This window comes from Myodes glareolus, chromosome 3 (assembly GCF_982192425.1).
Source record: "Myodes glareolus chromosome 3, mMyoGla1.1, whole genome shotgun sequence".
NCBI classification, from domain to species: domain Eukaryota; kingdom Metazoa; phylum Chordata; class Mammalia; order Rodentia; family Cricetidae; genus Myodes; species Myodes glareolus.
The window spans coordinates 87,861,199-87,880,398 of NC_142028.1; the positions used below are offsets into that span (position 1 = coordinate 87,861,199).

The 19,200-nt window shown below is 43.4% G+C and overlaps 1 protein-coding gene across 3 annotated transcripts in view; it reads right to left on the bottom strand.

Moving 5' to 3' along the window:
* The window catches only part of Dab1 (DAB adaptor protein 1), a 1,122,840-nt gene that overhangs the window by 777,765 nt on the left and 325,875 nt on the right, over window positions 1-19,200 (bottom strand). For all 3 annotated transcript variants that reach the window (XM_085686340.2, XM_085686342.2, XM_048453230.3), the window contains one exon: window positions 11,897-12,056. The gene's annotated coding sequence lies outside the window, so the exon portion shown is untranslated. The remainder of the gene's footprint in view (window positions 1-11,896; window positions 12,057-19,200) is intronic.

Here is a 19,200-nt window from a genome sequence, read left to right on the forward strand (position 1 = left end):
ATTCTTGTAAAGAATGCAAAGAAGTGCTGTCTGCTCTTGTCCACAAAACATCTAAGGCTAAGTCAAAGAGTTTTGAATTAATCTCACTGGTAGAGGAGATTTTTAAGATGTCTAGTATTGACTATATCATGTGGTTATTAATAATCACTCTTATTCAGATCTACAATGAAAATGTGCAAGCTGTGTAACATGAGGGCTGGGCTCGTTGGGGTTTCTATCCCACCCTATCCCCCAACCATTTAGTCTCAGAGAAAATCACACAGAGATCTCAATAAGTTATAAAAACTGATTGGCCTATTAGTTCAGGCTATTTATTAGCTCTTGTAGCTTATATTAGCCCATTATTCTTATCTATGTTAGCCACATGGCTTGGTACCTTTCTCAGTGGGGCAGCTCACATCTTGCATCTTTGGTGATCTGGGCAGAACTGCAGAGGGAGCTTCCTACTTCCCAGAATACTCCTGTTCTCATCGCCCCACTTCTACTTCCTGTCTGGTTGACCCACCTATACTTCCTGCCTGGCCAATCAGCATTTATTCAAAACATGACTGACAGAATACAGACAATTCTCCTGCACCAAAGCTGGACAAAGAGAACTAAAAAACACACAGTTTGATGAAAAATGGAGCTAAGTCCAGTGATCAGAGAGATAAAAGGTTTATAACGTAAAGCCTGGTGTTAGATAGGGGAAAAAAAGGTAATGACGACCTCAGGGCAAGACCCCACCCAGGTAAACTTCCACATTGTGAAAAATAATCAAAGGAATTAAAGGGAATCTTAAACCAAGAAGGGAACCAGAAGACAAGATAGCTGTGCCAATTGTACTTGAAAGAGGGGCCGAGTTCCAATGCCATCAAGAAGTAGAGCCTGGTAGCTTCAGGCATGTTCTGGGGTGTTCCTGCATGGAAGCCCAGAGAGGTTATTGTGTGAAGTTATGAAGGTGAAGCCTGGATCCATTAGAGACCCCCAACATGTGGGAAATGGGTTTTCCTAGGAGAGCTGCAGACTGGGTGCTGAATCTGCCCAGGTGAAAGAAGTTTGTTGAAATCAGCTAAACTGGAAGGAGTTGGAGTTTTACAGTTGATCTTTAGCACATTAGTAGGCTGGGAAAATTGAGAATAATAAAAAGTATCAGTTCATCATTCTATAGACTCATATCAATAAATGTATAGAGATGGAATTGTGATATATATATATATATATAGTCATTTATCTATACCTTAGCTTCTTTGCTTCTTCAAAAAAGTGAGTAAGATTTGCAAGATCACCACAGTAATATTCTTGAACCAGAGTATGAGTACTAGACTTGCCATTCAACCGTGAGAACCCCAGGGCACATCCCAAAACTCTCCAGTCTCAGTTTCCTCATCTATAAATTGGCACAAAAATAGTACCTTCCTTACTAGGGCAGTGTAAAGATGTAATGAGCTCACCACAGTTCCTGGAGCACAGCTCTCCACATGGGGTTTGTTACCACCTGTGTTATTGCTGATGTCATCAGCAGATCGAATACTCTAGAGTCCTATTTCATACAAATGATGTTTTCCCCGTATTATATGTGAGCAATATACATGAGTATCCTTGACAGCCTTTCTTTGGCACAGATGAAGAACAGAAAGCATGAAAGTCAGTTCTGAGGAGATGAGAGAAAGACTAAACAAAGGCAGACAACGAGGAAAAGGCATCCACAGAATGGCAGGACTCAGAGGCAATTGTTGCAAGGTATTAATGAGCAGGGAGATCTGGGAAAACCTCAGCAACGCTTTCCGAGCGAGACCAAGAGCAGTGGTTGGGGACTGCCACAAAGAGCGATGGTAAAGGAGGGTTGACAAATCCCAGCAGGCCTGGCCCAAATGCAACACAGAGCAAGCCAGAAGAAAGCAGTGTGTCTTGTTCTGCTCCTCTGTGAGGCTTTCAATCAGCGCTAGCTTCCTGGCAGGGTGAGACAGGGCTCCACACAGTACAGGTTATTCAGAAGTCGCCGGAGAGAAATAGATGAGGAAAACCTTGAAGAATGAGCACGATCTCTGATGGGATGCAGTTACCATAGAGACCACTCTCCATGTTAGCCAGGAAGGGCAGTCCCTGTCCTCGGAGTAGTTAACAAGCTATTGACCAAACATGAAGATACCAGCAGGTGAGTGGAATGCAGCCGCTACATCATAGCCGACTGTGCTAAGATCAAACAGAGGAGCAAGTGGTCATAAATCAACCAGCCGCTGCAGACGTTGAGTCAAGTCCAGGAGAGCCCAACAAGATTCCAACCTGCTATGCACAGCACTGGGAGGATGTCCCAGAGGCAGGGGCTCAGGAGAGAGATGCTCATGTTTGCCCAGACTTGCTTAGGACTTAAAACACAAAACAGAACAGCACCACTTGCAGGCCTCCAGACAGTGAGAAAGTATGTGGGAAAGGTTAGTTGAGAAAATCATACGAAGACCGTAGAAGAGAAAACACAACATATCGCCCAACACTCAGTCCAGCTGAAGACACAGCAGGGGAATCCAAGCTTCCAGAATCAAGTACTGTTGATGATGGGTGGTGAAACAGAATTCCAACCACATCTTTCTGAGGGCAGGCCTTTGGGTTCTTTACCAGGCTGCCCTTCCAGGTTAATGTTCAAAGAGTACTAGTTTCCCATCTCTGTTCCAACCACAGGAAGCAATCATGGCAGAGCCATACTGGTCCCTGCAGCCCTAGGACCTTGAACTGTGCCTTCTAGATACACGCCTATTTGCATAATTGCTGGATTAGCACCCAAGATTCTTCCAGATTCTCTGGAACAGTTGGCGCTACTTCCTGCCTCCTCTTATGCCCTTGGCTATATTTAAAATACCAGATCTTGTCTTACACATTAGGCTCCCTCAATCTAAAATGCCCTTAACATTATTTCCTGCTTAACTAATCCCTATGGTGCTTCAAAACCCAACTCAAGGGCCATATCATTCATTCATCTAGTCATTTATTCATTCATTCAACAAGAGCTAGCGTGTGTCAAGTGCCCAGAACATTCTTTGTGAGTCCTTCCTCAGTACTTTCTCACCCCCCCTTCCTCACCTCACTAATCTGAGTGAGGTACCTGCTCCGAGCAGCACTGTGTGCTCATGTGTCTGTCAATCTCATTAGAGATTAGATTCCTTGAGGGCATATTGGGTCTTACCCATATTCTAGCTTCTTTTCTAGAATTAAGCCCATAGCAGCTGCTCAATAAATATTTATTAAAGAATGAATAAAAGAATACATGGATGAATTGCATTTCAAATTCTATTCCGCTTACTGGATTCTGAAGAGAAGTCTCCTAGCCATCAAGTGGGCTCGGGATGAACCGTTCTCTTGTGCATTACTTAATAAAAAGAGCTCTGGGTCAATTGAAAAATTTAAAGTCAATATGAAATTGATCCTCATCAGCACTTTCTCCTCCAAATATATAGACAAAGGGGCATTTCTGAAACATATGTATTAGTGTTGCATTTTCTGCTCCACAGGCTCAGCGATCGTTGTCACCTCTAAGTCCAGTTCTCATTAATTTATAGGGCATCCAGCATAATCAGCAATAGGATTCTTGGCAGCATAAATTGGAGACTAGGCTAGGATTCGAGAAAGTTCTAAGTTGCAAATGAGCTATTTCCTTGCATATTTTCTCTTAGACGTTACTGAGCACAATTCTAACGATGCTGAAGGCCTGGAGGCAGGATGTTCAAGGACCCTCAACGATTCTCAGCCAGCCCGACCCCTTCCCTCTGTGCAGGAGGAAGAGTGCAGACAACCCAAATAATACAGAGATAGCACCTTCTCCATCCAGTTGAGCAGCTGTATAAATACAGATATGTCCAGGAGGAAAAAATAGGAAAATAAAGTTCATTGTTGAAAGAAGCATGAAGCCAAGATAATCCCTGGGTGTAAGAGCCTGGTGTCCAATACTCCACATGTGTGCTCCTTATTCGTGGACTGCTGCGATGCTCTGTGGTGAGTTTGGGTGCCATGCTTGTCTTTCATCCTGATTTGCAGCAGCACTGGGAAGTGTCAGAGCCCAAGAACTCCTGAACTACCCATGCCCAATGCTAACCCAGAATTGTTTTGCTTCTGAATGTCACTCTTAAAACCTTTAGGCAAGGACACACCTGCTATCTCAGAGCTGGCACACAAACAGTGGGTAGAGTGGGCCTGGGCTGCCCATATGAAACTGAAAGCTTACAGAAAAGGAGATGGGGAGGGGTCCCAGGAGTAACTCTCCACATTACAGGTGGGCGTTCCAGGAATTGTCTCCTTCAAATAAAACTCCAGGTGGAGTCTGGGGGAAAGAAGGGCAGGGGATGAGGGAAAAAGCGTGCAGAGGACCGAAAGAATTGAAATAAGAAAGGGGCTTTTATCCCAAAGGGCACCCCTCTGAGTTTAGTTACAGGTTCCCAGATGGATATGTATGGTATTTCCACAAATATATACGCACAAATATAAAGATATATGTGCATAGATATTCATCTATACAAAAGCATGGGAATCACAGATTTGAAGATATTATTATATTTAGTGCAACCCTAATCATATACCCGAAAGGTATCATTTCTACTTTTACAAAAACATTCAAAGCAGTGATGTTATCTAGCAAAAGCCCCACAATCAGTAGACAGAAATTCAAGATTTGAACCCATTGCTGCTTTCTTGAGTTTTTGAATCAGTGACCTACTCAAGAATTTTTACTTTTGAGACAGAGTCTCAGGTATCCCAGGCTAGCGGTATACTTGCTAAGTAGCTGAGGATCTCCTTGAACTTGGGACTTGCCTTCCAAATGCTGGCATTATAAGCATGCACCACTCAGCCAGTAATTGTCCTAACTATCAAAAGCAATTAAACTTGAGACTTGTGCTTTCCAAGAAAAGTGTTATGTGCATCATATTCTGTGTAACCTTTGACCTCCATGGTGTCCTCTGGTCTCAAGCTTCCTGTTTCCCCTTCTCTCTTATACAATTGTTGCAGGACATTACTTGATCACATCCTGAGATGCTTGGGATGATAAGTCTCCTCAGTGAATCAGGCATCCAAAGCCATTCTTCCTACTTTGCTAACATAATTTTTAATTATATTGCTTTTTGACATTGCATGTGTGTATTGTATGCTTGGGTGTGTGTATGCATGTTAAGAGGCATGTATATTTGTGTGTAGAGAAGGTCCAAGTTGACACTGAGTGGCTCCTTTACCAGTTCCATCCATTATATATTGAAGCAGCGTCTCTTGCTGAAACTGGAACTTAGTGCATTGCTTCATCTGACAAGCCAGCTTCGTGCCAGGGATTTCAGGCAGACTACTGTATCCACTCAACTTTATGTGAAATATGGGAATCTGAACTCTGATCCTCATTCCTGGAAGGTAAACCATTTATCTGGTAAGCCCCACACTCTCCCTTGTCTTTCTCTTCATATTTACAAAAGATATACAAGTTTAGAAGAAAACACACGTGGAGAATAATGGAAAGGTATTCTTTTCCCACTCTGGGAAAAATTCCGTCAGATGTTAATGCCGTTTTTAGCCTTCATTAGGGGTCTGTGATGACACACCTAAGCATATGTTTGCAAGGAAAAGATTGTGGCAAGGTTCTCGTTCCTCCCGTCTGTCCATATGTCGTTAACTACATTAAAGAGCCTTTGGAAATCAGTTGTATTTGATTACTACCTGCGTAAAGGGGGAAACACTGCAACCATTTTCTCGTTTGTGAAAGTTTGTTTCTTGTTCACTTTCAAACTCCCGAGAAACTTCACAGAAATGAATGTGTTGGCTCACAAATCTTTGCCCTATCTATTTTGAGGATGCAATACTAGAAGAGGAATCCTGGGGTGGAAAGTTGTATTACCACTGAAAACTCCCCCGGACACTTTATGCTGGTGAAATGCTCGGCAGAACTTTCTTCCCACCCCAGAATACACTTTCTGATGGGGCCCTTTGACATGGCCAGGAAGGTTTGTGTATATTTTAATAAGAATCAGTTAAGGGAATGAGAGCATCTTTATTACCCATTCTCTGGGCATATAGATAAACTAAATTTGCTGCTCCTTCCCAGTTAAGTGGGTTCTATGGCTAACCTCCCGCCAATGGAATACGATTAGACGGGAAGCATACCATGTTCAGTAAGAACCCCTCCAAACCCATCAAGTGGGATTTTCCTCTTCCTGTTCTCTTCTTCAAAGACTTCAGGAACGTGAGAAGATGAGGGTAACAGAAGAAAGGCTGGAATACAACCCAGCTCTCCTAATGGCTGCACTGAGTGGAACAATACCCTACAGTTGTGCTAAGGCTAAAAGTGGGGAGGGTTGTCGATTAAGAAAGCCAACTTTACTCTTCCTAACTACTGCAAACAGTTTCTGATTCACTCACAGGTCCCCAAACCCAGGAGCCTCGGCTGATGTTTTTAGCTTTTTGCCCTCTGCTGCCAGCAGGACTTTTGAGAGACCTGTGGTGCTCTGTAGAACTGTGCCCAGGTGAGGGTCCAACATGAAAGTCTATGTGCAGGAGTAAACTGGTATGTGCTGAGAGAATCAATGGAACCCCCAAAGAACTCTGAATGCCAACTTGCAGCACCTAAGATGCATTTCACCGTCTGAAGAAGACCATGCCCTAGGTCTCTGCCTCTTAGTGCATGCGAGCGCTTTCTCCTACAACAAGCCCGTGTCATAGAACACATGCACACAGGAAAAGGCCAGTGCCTGTACAAGTCCTCCACAGCAGGATGCAACTCACAGCCACACAAAGAATTCACTTCTCTTCCCCTGTGGATGCTATTTACAATGTGCAGAATATAAACTGGAGAAATATCTTGCCCATCCAAAGAATTCTGGAAGAGGACCCATTATCTTCCTGGTAGCCTAGAAGGAGAAGGCCACGCTTGCACCTCTCATCCTTTACTCCGTCTGTAGATTTGGTCACTACAGAGAGGGCTACACATAGATAAGGTAAGGTTGGAATAGCAAATCTTCTAGAATTATCCTTGGGCCTTTCCTCCGGTTGTTTGCTCACGTCAAACTGGTGGCACAAAATAGAGAAGACAGAAGTCAGACCCTGACTGCCCAGGAGTCTAATCATGTACGTACCTCACTATGGTGGCAGGCTAAGCATATACAATTATACAACTAATTTTAATTTTATTGAAACAACAGACCTGAGCTTCCATAAGAGCCCCCTGCCCAAGGGGTCGTCAGCTGTCATTGTGCCATACAGTTCTTCCTTTCCCCCATTTTCATATTACTTGTTGAATATTTTCCAATGATTAAGATCCTCATTTCTTTTCTGGATATCAACCTCTGCATTTCCTGCAAAAACTTCCCTAGCTTTATATCACCCATCTCATCAGAAGGAAGAAATCCTTCTTTCCGTCACAGGATGCTGTACGGACTTGGCTACACCACTGTCAGTGTTGGTACCTCAGCTGTCAAATCTGGAATCCAGAGGCACAGGTCTCTGAAGTCTTTTTAAGCTTCAAAACTTTCTTTTATTTGCCAGTAAAGCTGAACATGATTATGTATACACACTCGTAAAATAATACATAATTCTTTTATGTTTTCTAAATGAAAAGTGTTTATAAAAATTTCCAAATCAAAACATCAAAATTTCAATCCAGTATATTTTCATAACTGATAAAGCACTCTAGAAAGTATATACTTCTTACCAATAAAATTTCAGCTCTTTCATTTTTTTCAGTTCTCAGGCATTTAACAAATGACTTTAAAATATTAGTGGAAGAGGGGAGAGAAGCTTCGGTACAGAGATTGTCACACAAGCATTAAGACCAGGCTTTGAATCCCTAAAACCTACATAAAATCTGGGCACAATGGCAACATCTGTAAACCCAGGTGCTCATGCAGCAGAATCGGAGGAGAAGGCAAGAGAATCCTTAGATTCGTCAGCCAGATAGCCTGGCATGCCAACAGAGAGCAACAGAGATATACTGTCCCCAAAGAGACTGGAAGATGAGGATGCACATCCAAGGTTGACTTCTGGCTACCACCAGTTTGTCATGAGCATCTATATTCATATACATGAATGTATTCCCTATATAATGTGAATACATAAATGTGTATATATTATATACATATACATTATATTATACATTCCCTATAGATTCCCCATATAATGTGAATGCATAAATGTATATATTATATATACTATATAGGGAATACATTCATTATATGTATATACATAAATATATATTATATGCACATTATATATACACGTTATATAGGGAATACATTCATGTGTATGAATATAGATGCACGTAACATATATACATATATAGAATATCAGTGAAAATGTTCTCAAATAAGAGGAACAGAGTTTGAGCATCAATGAAGTTGCTTTAGCTGTATATCTTAGACGTAACTTATGCCTTTGGGTCTCAGTTTCTCCATTTGTCAAATGGTAGTAGTGCTAATAGCGGTTTACATTAGACTACTTTCTACATAACAAAATACAAGTCTGTCATATTAGTACGAGTGAATCTCTGCTCTAAGTACTGCTTACACCACTATTAGATTAAGCATCCCAGAGTCTCAGAATCATGTCCAGCAGCTATCCTGCCTCTCTGTCTGTAAAACGATGATGAATCTTTAAAAGCCCTCAGACGTCTCAGCCCTAACTGCCTTTGACGACACTTGAGTAGTGTACTGGCTAGTTCTCTATGGACTTGACACTCGCTAGAGTTATCTGCCTGAGAAGAGCAAGCCTAGATTGAGAAAATCCCTCACCAGACTGGCGTGTGGGCAAGCCTGTGGGGTGTTTTCTGCATCGAGGATTGGGAAGGGAGAACCCAGCTCACTGTGTGTGGTGCCACTCCTGGGCTTGGTGGCCGTGGGTGGTGTATGAGAGTAAGCTGGGCAAGCCATGGGAAACAGCTTGTCAGCAGCCCTGTTGTGTGGTCTGTACTTCTAGGTCCTGCCTCCAGATTTCTGCCTTGAATTCTTGCCCTGACTTCCCCAGGTGATGGACTAGGAGCTATAAACTGAAATTGAAATTGGCTCCTCCCTTCCTCTTCAAGAGTGCTTACGGTCATGGAGTTAGATCACAGCAACAGAAACCCGAACTAAGACGAGTGGCTGCCTTTCTAGACTAAGCACATACTGTGCACACAGAATGAAAGAATTAGACCAGCACAGGGTCAAATCCCAGGTTTGTAAATGGACATTTATGGGAGCTTGCGAAAATTGCTTCCCTCTTGGGACCTTGCTATCTTTATCTATAAATCAGCTAGATAATGCCAGGACAAAAGGGTGTTTGAAAATAAAACTGGAACAATCCCCTTAGGCATGCAGATACAATACCTCACACATAGCAAGCACTCAGCAGGAATTAGTGTCTTGTGCATTCCTCCTCTTTTTCTCTTGGGCACCAGAATGCTCAGACTCCAGCATCAACCTTAGTGTAAACACATAAAGGGGTGGATGGGTTGCTCCTAGCCAGGTAATGCCAGAGAATGGCTGGAGTTGAAGTCTCCATTCCAGCATCGCAACAAGGTCCTGCATGAGCCTCTCACCCACTGTGCTCATCGCCCCACGATTTCACCATGCATCTTTAGTTTTTTTATATATATATATAAAAGAAAGATTATTTGCAATGATGCATGCGATAAATATGCAGGCTTTAAACCTTTTAGAAATATTAAAGATTTTACTGCTCAGTGTTTGACAGACTTGATTAATCCCTTCCACCCAGAAATAGTCAGGAGGATAGCTGCGGTTGGGTTTTAAAGCTCCGAGAGTGTTCTTTGATAAAGGCAAAGAAAAAGGTAAAGGGCTTTTAAAAAGAGTGAGCGATTCTCCTGCCACACAGAACAGACAAAGAATTCGAAGCCCCAGAATGCCGCGCAGTGTGGCAGCGAGCTGGAAGTCGGGGTGGGGGCGGGGTGCAGCAGAGCCAGGTTTTAAACCTTTCTCCTTCACAGGAGTTTGCCAGTGAAAGGCCCATAGCCAGCTTGACCATCGGATGAGAATCTAAGAGGTTTCTTCTCCGCTGGGTTCCAAATGGATGTTGTGGGAAAGGGTGAGGGGGGCAGGGGCAGCCAGGGAAACACAGACTTCAGAGAGGAATGAAATGGAAAGTCCACTGCCTCCTCCCTGCACTTCCTGTCAACAGGGCTACACCTGCACAGATCTCTCCAGTCTTCAGGTTAAAAAAATATATAATGCTCAACTTAACTGTTTTCAGCTTGTTTTTCTTATCATAACTATTAGCACATACTAATTGCACAGATGTATAGGATTCCCTGTGATATCCCAAACAACCACGTGTCATGTATCTATCACAGCCGTCTACCCTTCTCCTTCCCCTATCCTTCCCTACTGGTCTGCTTTCTTCTTTCAGACCAGGGCATTTCCCCTCTACTTTATCAAGCCCCGCTTAAAAAAAAAATAGGAGTACATTTTGACTACTTTTTCTCTATTAACCACTGCCTAGCTTTTATATATAATACGTATCTATGACTTGGAGAGTTGGGTTTAATGAATGCAACTCTCTGAACAAGATAAATAAATAAATTGGATTTAATAAATACAATCCTCTAAAGACGCAGGTAGTGCAAACACTCCTATTTATGGGTGATGCTTTAAAAATTGGCTGCCTCTTTCCAGGCTAGGCTAGAAAAGAAATTATTTCAGAAGGCAAAACAACTATACGTCCAAGTCCGGCTTAAACATCAGGCAGCAAATAGTACGTGCCCTCCCTCACTCTCTAGATCAGCTGGGAATGGCTTCCAGCTTGGCTTTATTGCCTGGGGAAGGCGGCTTGTCAACTTCCTAGTAGGTACCTTTGATGAAGAATTGTGAAGAAACATGGAGGACAAAGGAGAGCACCCCAAATTCAGCATTTTGTTCCTGGGTAATGTTGGCCAAAGCTTTGAAATGAGCGGCACACCCCCAAGCTAAGTGCTCAAGGATGACGATGAAGAAGAGCTGGGAAGGGTGGACTCACTCAATGCCACAGTTTCATCTGTGAATAAATATCCACTGTGATGCCAGACAGATGCAGCCTCTTTCAATCTGCCACCTCCACGAGCCTCATTGTGCCCCCACCTGCTCTGAGCTTTTCTTTGCCGCCCAGGTCAATCTGCAACCCCAGCCCCTGTTCTATTTTTATGAGAGCATTTCCCCAACAGGAAACACCAACATATCTGCCACGAGATATTATGGGGGCAAAGGTGTAATTCAATTACGTGACTTAATCAATTCAAATGGCTAATGTACAAGAATCTCAGGATGTCATCCAGCTTTCAACTGAGGGGGAATAATTGTTCCATAATTTCTTAATTCTCCCACAAGACAGCTTAAATTAAAGGATGTCAATTTGCAAAGCCAGGCTGCATTGTATTCTTAAATTGGGCCTGAAATAGCCACACGAAGCAGGGTAATAAGGCCAAGAGCGCTGCCCAGAGTGCCTGGTGCTGTGCGAAATTGTTTAATACGGTCAGACCTTTTAATCTTCATATCTACTGATGCAGAAAGCAGCGTATTTCTGTCCCTTATGATAAGAAACATTACTTTTTAAATTCCTTGGTGAGGACTAGAGATCTTAGGCAGCCAAGATAGTAGGACTTTCTATTCCTATTCCTGTGAACATTTCCTTTCCCCCTCAAATTGGTTTTATTCTAATCCATTTAGTTCCCAGTCTAAGTGAGAGACAAGCAACTTGAATGGAACCACATGCAAGGACAAAAGCATGCACCTTGTGGTTCTTGGTCCCTGCTGCCTACCACCTTAGTCCATAGTCAGCGATTAAACAAATGAGGGTCCTGATGTGTTCCCTCTGGAGCCGACAGCGAGCTCCAGAAAGGGAGAGAGCAGAGAAACACAAAATCAGAGAGTCACGGGGGCTAAGGGGTGACTTGAAATATTTTTATGAAAGAACCAAGTATTGGACTCACAAGTATCCTAACAATTGGTCCAGTCAGTGTGTCCAGGCAGCACAGGGGCGATGCTAGGGGAGATGAGTCCCCAGGATCTGGATGGAAGGGAATTCAATGAAGCTCTTCTGAGACTTCCAGGCCCACAAGTCAGGAATCATGGAGAAGAGGCAGGGAGCAGCTGCAATGAAAGAAGCCCACGTCAGTTTGGAGAGCAGACTACAGGAAAAGAGAGGACCAGGGTTGAGTTGAGAGGGTCCCAACAATGGAGTTTGTATTAAATGGTTGGGGAGGGAGGAGGCCTGTTGTCCAAAGTATGTATGGTTCTGAGCCTTAGCAGAGGACTGGGCCATGTGGAAAACACACGGAACCTCAAATGTTCCTCAAAGTCTGTTTCAATATTTTAGACTGGATGATACACACACAAGCCCAAACCCCCAAAGCTACACGCTGTACATTCTTCACTCCATGAGTCTATCTGTGGGAGTAAATACATTGGAAGCAAAGGTTAAAGCAGGTGTATATTTGGGGAGGGAGAGAGGACTCCTCAGTGAAGAGTGCGAATGCTCTTGCAGAAGACCTGGGTTTAGTTTCCAGCAGTGAGATGGGGGCCACAATCACATGCAACTCCAGATCCATGGCATTCAATACCCTTTTCCAAACTCTGCGGGAGCCTACCCTCACATACACATGTACAAACAATAATAATTTAAGAATAACAGTAAACCATATTTTAAATGTATGTTTTAAATCTTGACAGATGTTGCCAAATGAACATCTACAATGGCTGTAACTGTGTGCTCTCTTCAGCAAATTGGGGAAGACTGGGCCACACTCACCAACAACCAGATCCGAACTCCGTTTGTGGAAAGACAGGAGATAGAAAGCGCAATTATGACAATACTTATGCTGCTAGTTCATGAGTGATAGAAGTGTTTTAAGTGCAGGTTGCAGTCCTAACATATATTAATCTATTTGTTAATTAATAGTAAGCCACTGGGAGGGTTACTATGGTTATTACACAGATAGAGAGACAGAAACAAACATAACTTATATGTTTGTGACCACAGCTTTTAAGGGAAGAGTGAAGATTCTAGCCAGAGTACCCGAGGTCCTTATTCAAAGTCAAGTGTCTTAACTGTCAGTTTTTACTCCACGTGATGGTGTATTTTTGATGATGTGTGTCCTAACAGGTACACATGGAGAGAAAACACAGGGGAGGGGGATGTATAAGAAGTCAAACAAAAAGCTAGTTCTTGACATCTTGATGAAAGAAAATTTTGAAATATTAGGAGAAGTGGAATGATAACCAAAGCCCAAAGAAGAACATGTCAACACATTAACACATTTTTCTCACTTTTTTCTTCATATTTCATCCGAAAAAAGGATTCTATAAATATTGACAATAAATGGAAAAGATGAGATACAAAAATGAAACGGTGATGTAATCAAAAGAACCTGGTTCTAGTTCCCAGCCCATGGTCTACTGTTCTTTACCTTGGGGACCTTATAAAGTTGCCTAAGTTCTCTGAACCTTGTTATGTCAATGCAAAAGTGACCTGAGAACCTCAGGAAAAATTTTATGACAACTAAATATGAATAGTGCCTTCCATTCAGCAGGCAACACGATGTGCAAAGAGCTCCTGTCTCTTCGCTTGGTCTCATTTGTTCTTTATAGATATCTCACTTCAATCAAATTGGTCTATTTGCTTTTATTAAACATGATGGAATTCTTCAGTCAGCTTACCTTTCTGCATCCTATTCTTTTGACTGCAATAATCATTTTGTTTCCCCAAATCTCTCTTTGGATTCTTCCCTGAAGCCATTCAAGTCTACACTACCTGCCACTAACTCAACAAGATTCCTTAGCCATTGACCTCAGATGTACCCTCCGCTATCTCTGAGTTCCCTACTGCCGCTGGGTGCTTCCACTATTGAAAGGTTAATTGCCACAATGCCAGCAGTTAGCATAAGCTTACCTGTGTACCAGGCACTGTTCTCAGTACTGCGTGTACTTTGCATCTCTCCTGATCTTTTCCACATATTGTATGTGCTGTTGTCGTGTCTAGACACAGGCATACAGGACTGTCATGAATTGCACATCTTATCTGTGTGCCTGGACTGGACTGAAGGCTCTTGACAATAGACTCTGAGCCTGATGTTTAAAATGGTAGACTTCGGAGTAAAAGAAATTGAGTTCCCATTGATACCAAGTCCAGTGCCTCTGCGCTTTCATACATTACCCAACTTTGCGTGAGTTTCCGTTATGAAAGGGGATGCTCATGATGCCTGCTTCCAAATGACATCAGAAGGTTCAGATTATAGATCAGAGAATCTAAGACAGCGCCAGACTGATGGGGATCTTGGTGAGTGGTCAGCCCACATCACTATATTTTAAAAAAAAAAAAAAGAAAATACAGGTGTGATTGTCTCAGTCATAACATTTGGACTCCGCAGTGACTGAAAGCGATGTAGATTGCATAGAAGGCACACTTTTTGAAATCTGCTGTTTCCCCAGGTTGACAAGTGTGCAAACGTACTCTCTTCCATGCTGGGTCGTGGCAGTGAACTGTAGGCTCCAATCAAACATGGGATCGGAAGAACAACCTACAATCTACAGGGCACTGAATATCCAAAGCATGGTGTTCCGTAAAAGGGTGAGTTGAATGCATTTTCAACTGTGTATGGCTTTGCTGAGATGTGAGCACACAGTAGGTCAAAGTTTCTAACAGCTTTTCCTTTCAGCTTGCACATGTTAAAGCCTCGGCCTGAAATACCTTCTTCCGCTATTACCACCTTTCCACTATGAGCACAAGGAAGCCAAGGCCTAGAACTCCAAAACTCAGCCGCAACAGATCCATGCTTGGCGGTCCCTTTTCCAGAGAGCCTTGCCCCCTTGTGACCTCCATTGTCTTTTAATTTTTGTTGTTGTTTTTGTAAGAGGGTCTTACTATGTTACTATACAGCCATGACTGACCTGGAATTCACTCTGTAGACCAAGTTGTCCTCAAACTCACAGAGATCTGCCCGTGCCTGCCTCCTGAGGACTGGGAGTAGATGTGCGCCACCATCCCTGGCATTATCTTAAATGCTCAATTCTTTTGCACTGATGCCCCATGTGTTATAGCTCCTTGTCTTAATTCTTACTCAACACCAAGTTCCCTGAGATGGGAGACTTGTCTTAATCATCCATCCCTGACACTTCACACAGCACTGACATAAGTGGATGGCACTAAATGTCTATTAACCGAGTGAGCCAGTGAACTAAAAATAGAGAAGCGAGTGAGCAAAGAGGAAAAGCCACCAAATCATAACTCATGACTAGATAATTCTCGGAAAAGTCATTCAATCTGACAATCAAAGCACAGGAAAGAAACTGTACGAAAGTGAAATACTTTATAAAAATAGATGGCTGGGCTCTGTGAGGGACCAGCTGTACTCCTGTCAGCCATACATCCCCACACCGCGCTGCCAAGCTATTGAAGCTTTAGCAATAACCATTCTGAAATGCTAGATTCACCACCAATTCTTAAACTCAGGACATTGACAGAGACAGTGTTTGGCGGCTCAGAAATAAGCAGCGCATTATGGAGAGAAAGCAATAATTAACTCAAAAGACGCGGGGCAAGTAAACATTCTATTAAAAAGGGAAAAAAATTCCAAATGAATATAATCTCCTTCCATTACATTATAAGCATTAAAATTAATAGTGTTGGTTTCTCTGTGCCTTGGATAGTCATTGTATTTAACAAGCTGAAGTTAACTTCACAGGGAGAGGAAAAAAAACCAAATTAAATGTACCGGTGTCTCAGGAAACTTCATTTTCTGAGTGAATAGCCAAGTTGATGCACATCGCCAGAATGTCTGACAATCAGTTTTCCATACTGGTGTGTTCTGAATGGGAAAGGAAACCAACTCTTCATTTAAATTATATTGCAAATCACTTCTTGCCCGCTGAATGCCATTCAGCGGCAGTAGGTGGCTTTCACCGTAGGGCCCAAACCAAGACACTGGATGATTAATGCTAATTTGAAATGTTTTCTTGGGGGTGGGGGATGGGTACGTTATCTTGGTGCAGAAGAGGCTGAGGAAATTTTATGGTGGGTGACTGACTCAAAGGCCAACAGCATATTTACCATCAGATAAAAATGCACATTCACAAACATACCAAGACAAGTCAATTATTCCCCCATTCGCTGCTCCCCGGGTCCTTTGTGGAAAGAAACCTATTTATACTTCCCATCAAATGGATACACAGAGTCATAGTAAACAAGCCCCCAGTCCCTCTGTTCTATAGTTTATTTCCCAGGGCACCTTCCATTGTGGAAGCCATTCGTTTTGGTCTTTTTGTTCCCGATTTATCAAGACAGACATTCCCGCTAGCTGGGTCGGTTTTACTTTCAGATCCCAAACAGTTCAGAGACACACCATTTGGCGGTGTGAAGGGAAACAAAACAGCAACAACAACAACAACAACAACAACAACAAAGCTCTCTGTAATCCTCCGGCCAGAGTGACTGAGGATCTAGAGTGACCATGACATACACATGGGCAGCTCTTCAATGCTTATTACTTATCTTTTACTTCCTATACGATGTCACCCAACCAGACCATACAAAAACAAGAAAATGAATCTGAACTAATAGGTGCCCAAATATAATTTAACCCCAGTTATCCTACATCACTTCTGGAATTAACACATTCTTTGCAAAGGAAAGAATCCTCCTTGTGGGTCACAGATATGAATAGATTCTCGACTTCATTGTGGGCAGCCTGCTCCTGGCAGCCTGCCCCACACAGCTGCCCTTTCTGTACTTGGGCGTTAAAGCAGGGTCTGCTGCTGAGGGTGTCTGAACTCCCAGGGTCTGTCATAGGGGTCTCTTCTCCTCTCTGGGATGTCCTGGATGTCGTCCCTTCCCTTGCTGAGCTTGAATTTCCTACTGTGCAAGATTGTCATGTGGATTTGGGATAAACTACCCAGCCACAGAATATCTGTCATAAGCAGACACTCTATTATTGAGAGCTATTATTGGGATGTCCTTAAAATGAAGCCTGTTTCTGCACTTATCAGTGTTTTTCTACTGCGCTGCCCTGATGATCAGCGAGTAAGTGCTTGAGATATTGGTTATCAGTACATCTAATGGGCTAATTTATATATGCATAAATAGCCCTGCACCATAAGTACACATTTTCTGTTGTGTGTGTTTAAATCAATGTACTTCAATGGCTGAAAGCTCATTTCCATGCGAGGCTTTGACCTTTAAAATTACTGAATGTGCTGCTCAAGTGACAGGCTCCTTTCTGTACCCGACACTGATTTGCAAAATTAGATGTCCAGAAGGCTAAAACATAATTTTTTGAGAACAAGACAACAGTCTAACAAGCCTGGGAATGTGCCATTAACCCTGAGCACAGTGGAGTCTTGGTGATTATCAAGGCACTAGACTTCTGCCTGGGCAGTATGCAAAACAGGGCACACCTTTAGTCAGAGCGGCTACAGACAAGCTTCTGTGAGGAGGGCCCAAAGCCCAAAGGCTCCCTGAGCCTGCCTAGCCAGTGGAGTCTGTCCTCTGCTGGCTGCATACTGATGCTAGTACGGAATGCTTTACAAAGGGCTCTAACCCCTACTTGAGAAGTGACTGTCTCTGTGGGTGGAGCCTGCATAGAGGACATTTCCTACAAACTCTTGAACTGTCACATGATTGTTTGGGTTGCCGACAAAATTCTAAGAGTAGAAGAGCGGATGGATTGGCTGGTGGTCTTTACAAAGCCGTGGTCTTCCTCCTAAGGAAGCCGAAAGGTAGGGATGAGTTGCCCAGAGACATGGAGTGGGGGAGGGGAAAGAAAAGATGAGGGCAGGGAGGATGGGTTGGGGCTGTGATCAGAGAGAAAGGGCAAGTTATACTCAGGACAAGGGTGCTTCGGGGGATCAGGAAGGTTTGAGCCAGAGTTATCTGGAGGACCTTGCAGGTATAGCTTGAGTAGGCCAGCTCTTGGGATGGTGAAACCTAACAGAACTCCCTGTGTGCACACCAGCTCCCCAGACTGTGATGACTCTGAGAGATGCTGATGTCTCCTAGGAAGGAGTGTGGGTGAATTGAGGAAGGAGTTACTCCAGTTGCTCCGTCTGTGGGTCCACGTTTCTCTGACACCCCATCTCAGTACATGTCTCCAGGCCTTCCCATAATTTACTTTTTTTCTCCCTGAAAAGCTCTTTTCCCCTCTGCCATGGAAACACCATCAAATGTTGCCTCCAAATAAGCCATACCTGATTTCCCCAGGAAAAACGAATGGCTCCTTTGTTCAGCCAGTGTTATTTCTTTCAGACTCTCAGTGAATTCTGCTGGGTTCACCTCATCACATCAAGTTAAATTCAGGCACCTCGTGACCAGTTAGTCCTAGGTGCCATTCTGTGTTTTCGTCTTTGATCTCTGCAACAACGCTCAGCATACAGTATGAACGTGGAAACTATTTTTTCTAAAGAGCCTGTGGTGCTGCAGGAGACATCTGGCGCTTTCTTCTTCCCAACACCTTTTCTGCGTATTTGGAGAGCCGTCTCACTTGGGACCACAGGCAGGATTGTGGAGGAACTATCCATCACAATGACTTCTGAATGTCCACTGGCCTTAGGGATTGACATGTGTCCTGGTTTACCTTTTGCCAACCTGACACAAGTCCATAGGGCATTTTCTTGATTGATGAGTGATGCGGGAGGGCCAAGCCCCCTGGAGGCTGTGCCATCCCTGGGCAGATGGTCCTGGATGGTTTAAGGAAACAGGCTGAGCAAGCCATGGAGAGCAAGCCAGCAAACAGTATTCCTCCCTAGTCTCCGCTTCAATTCCTGCCTCCAGGTTCCTGCCTCGCATTCCTGCCCTGGTTTGGCTTCATGATGGACGCTGTAATGTGAAATAAATCCTTTCCTCCCCAAGTTGCCTTTGGTCATAGTGTTTGACCACAGCTACTGAAATAAAACTAGGACAACACGTGACCCAAGAAGTACCAACAAAATTCTTCTATGACTCCTGAAGAGAAGGAACTCTGGTCTTTGGGGATCAAGACTTGTAAGGACTGTACCTTAGAACCACCAAAATTCAATGTATTTGTTACAAGGATAAAGCATCCATGGCAGGAATCAACAGGGCTAATAGTTCGCAGGCAAAGCTGGAAGCAATCAATGACTGGGGAGAATGACTCCGAAAAGTCGCATTAGCACCTGGCTAAAACTTGGCCTGTAGCCAGCACTCTTAAGCCTGCCAAGCGGCACATGCCAATAAAGCCACGGCTTTGCCCACTTACATTAATTCGACCCCTGCCCCTGTCAATGC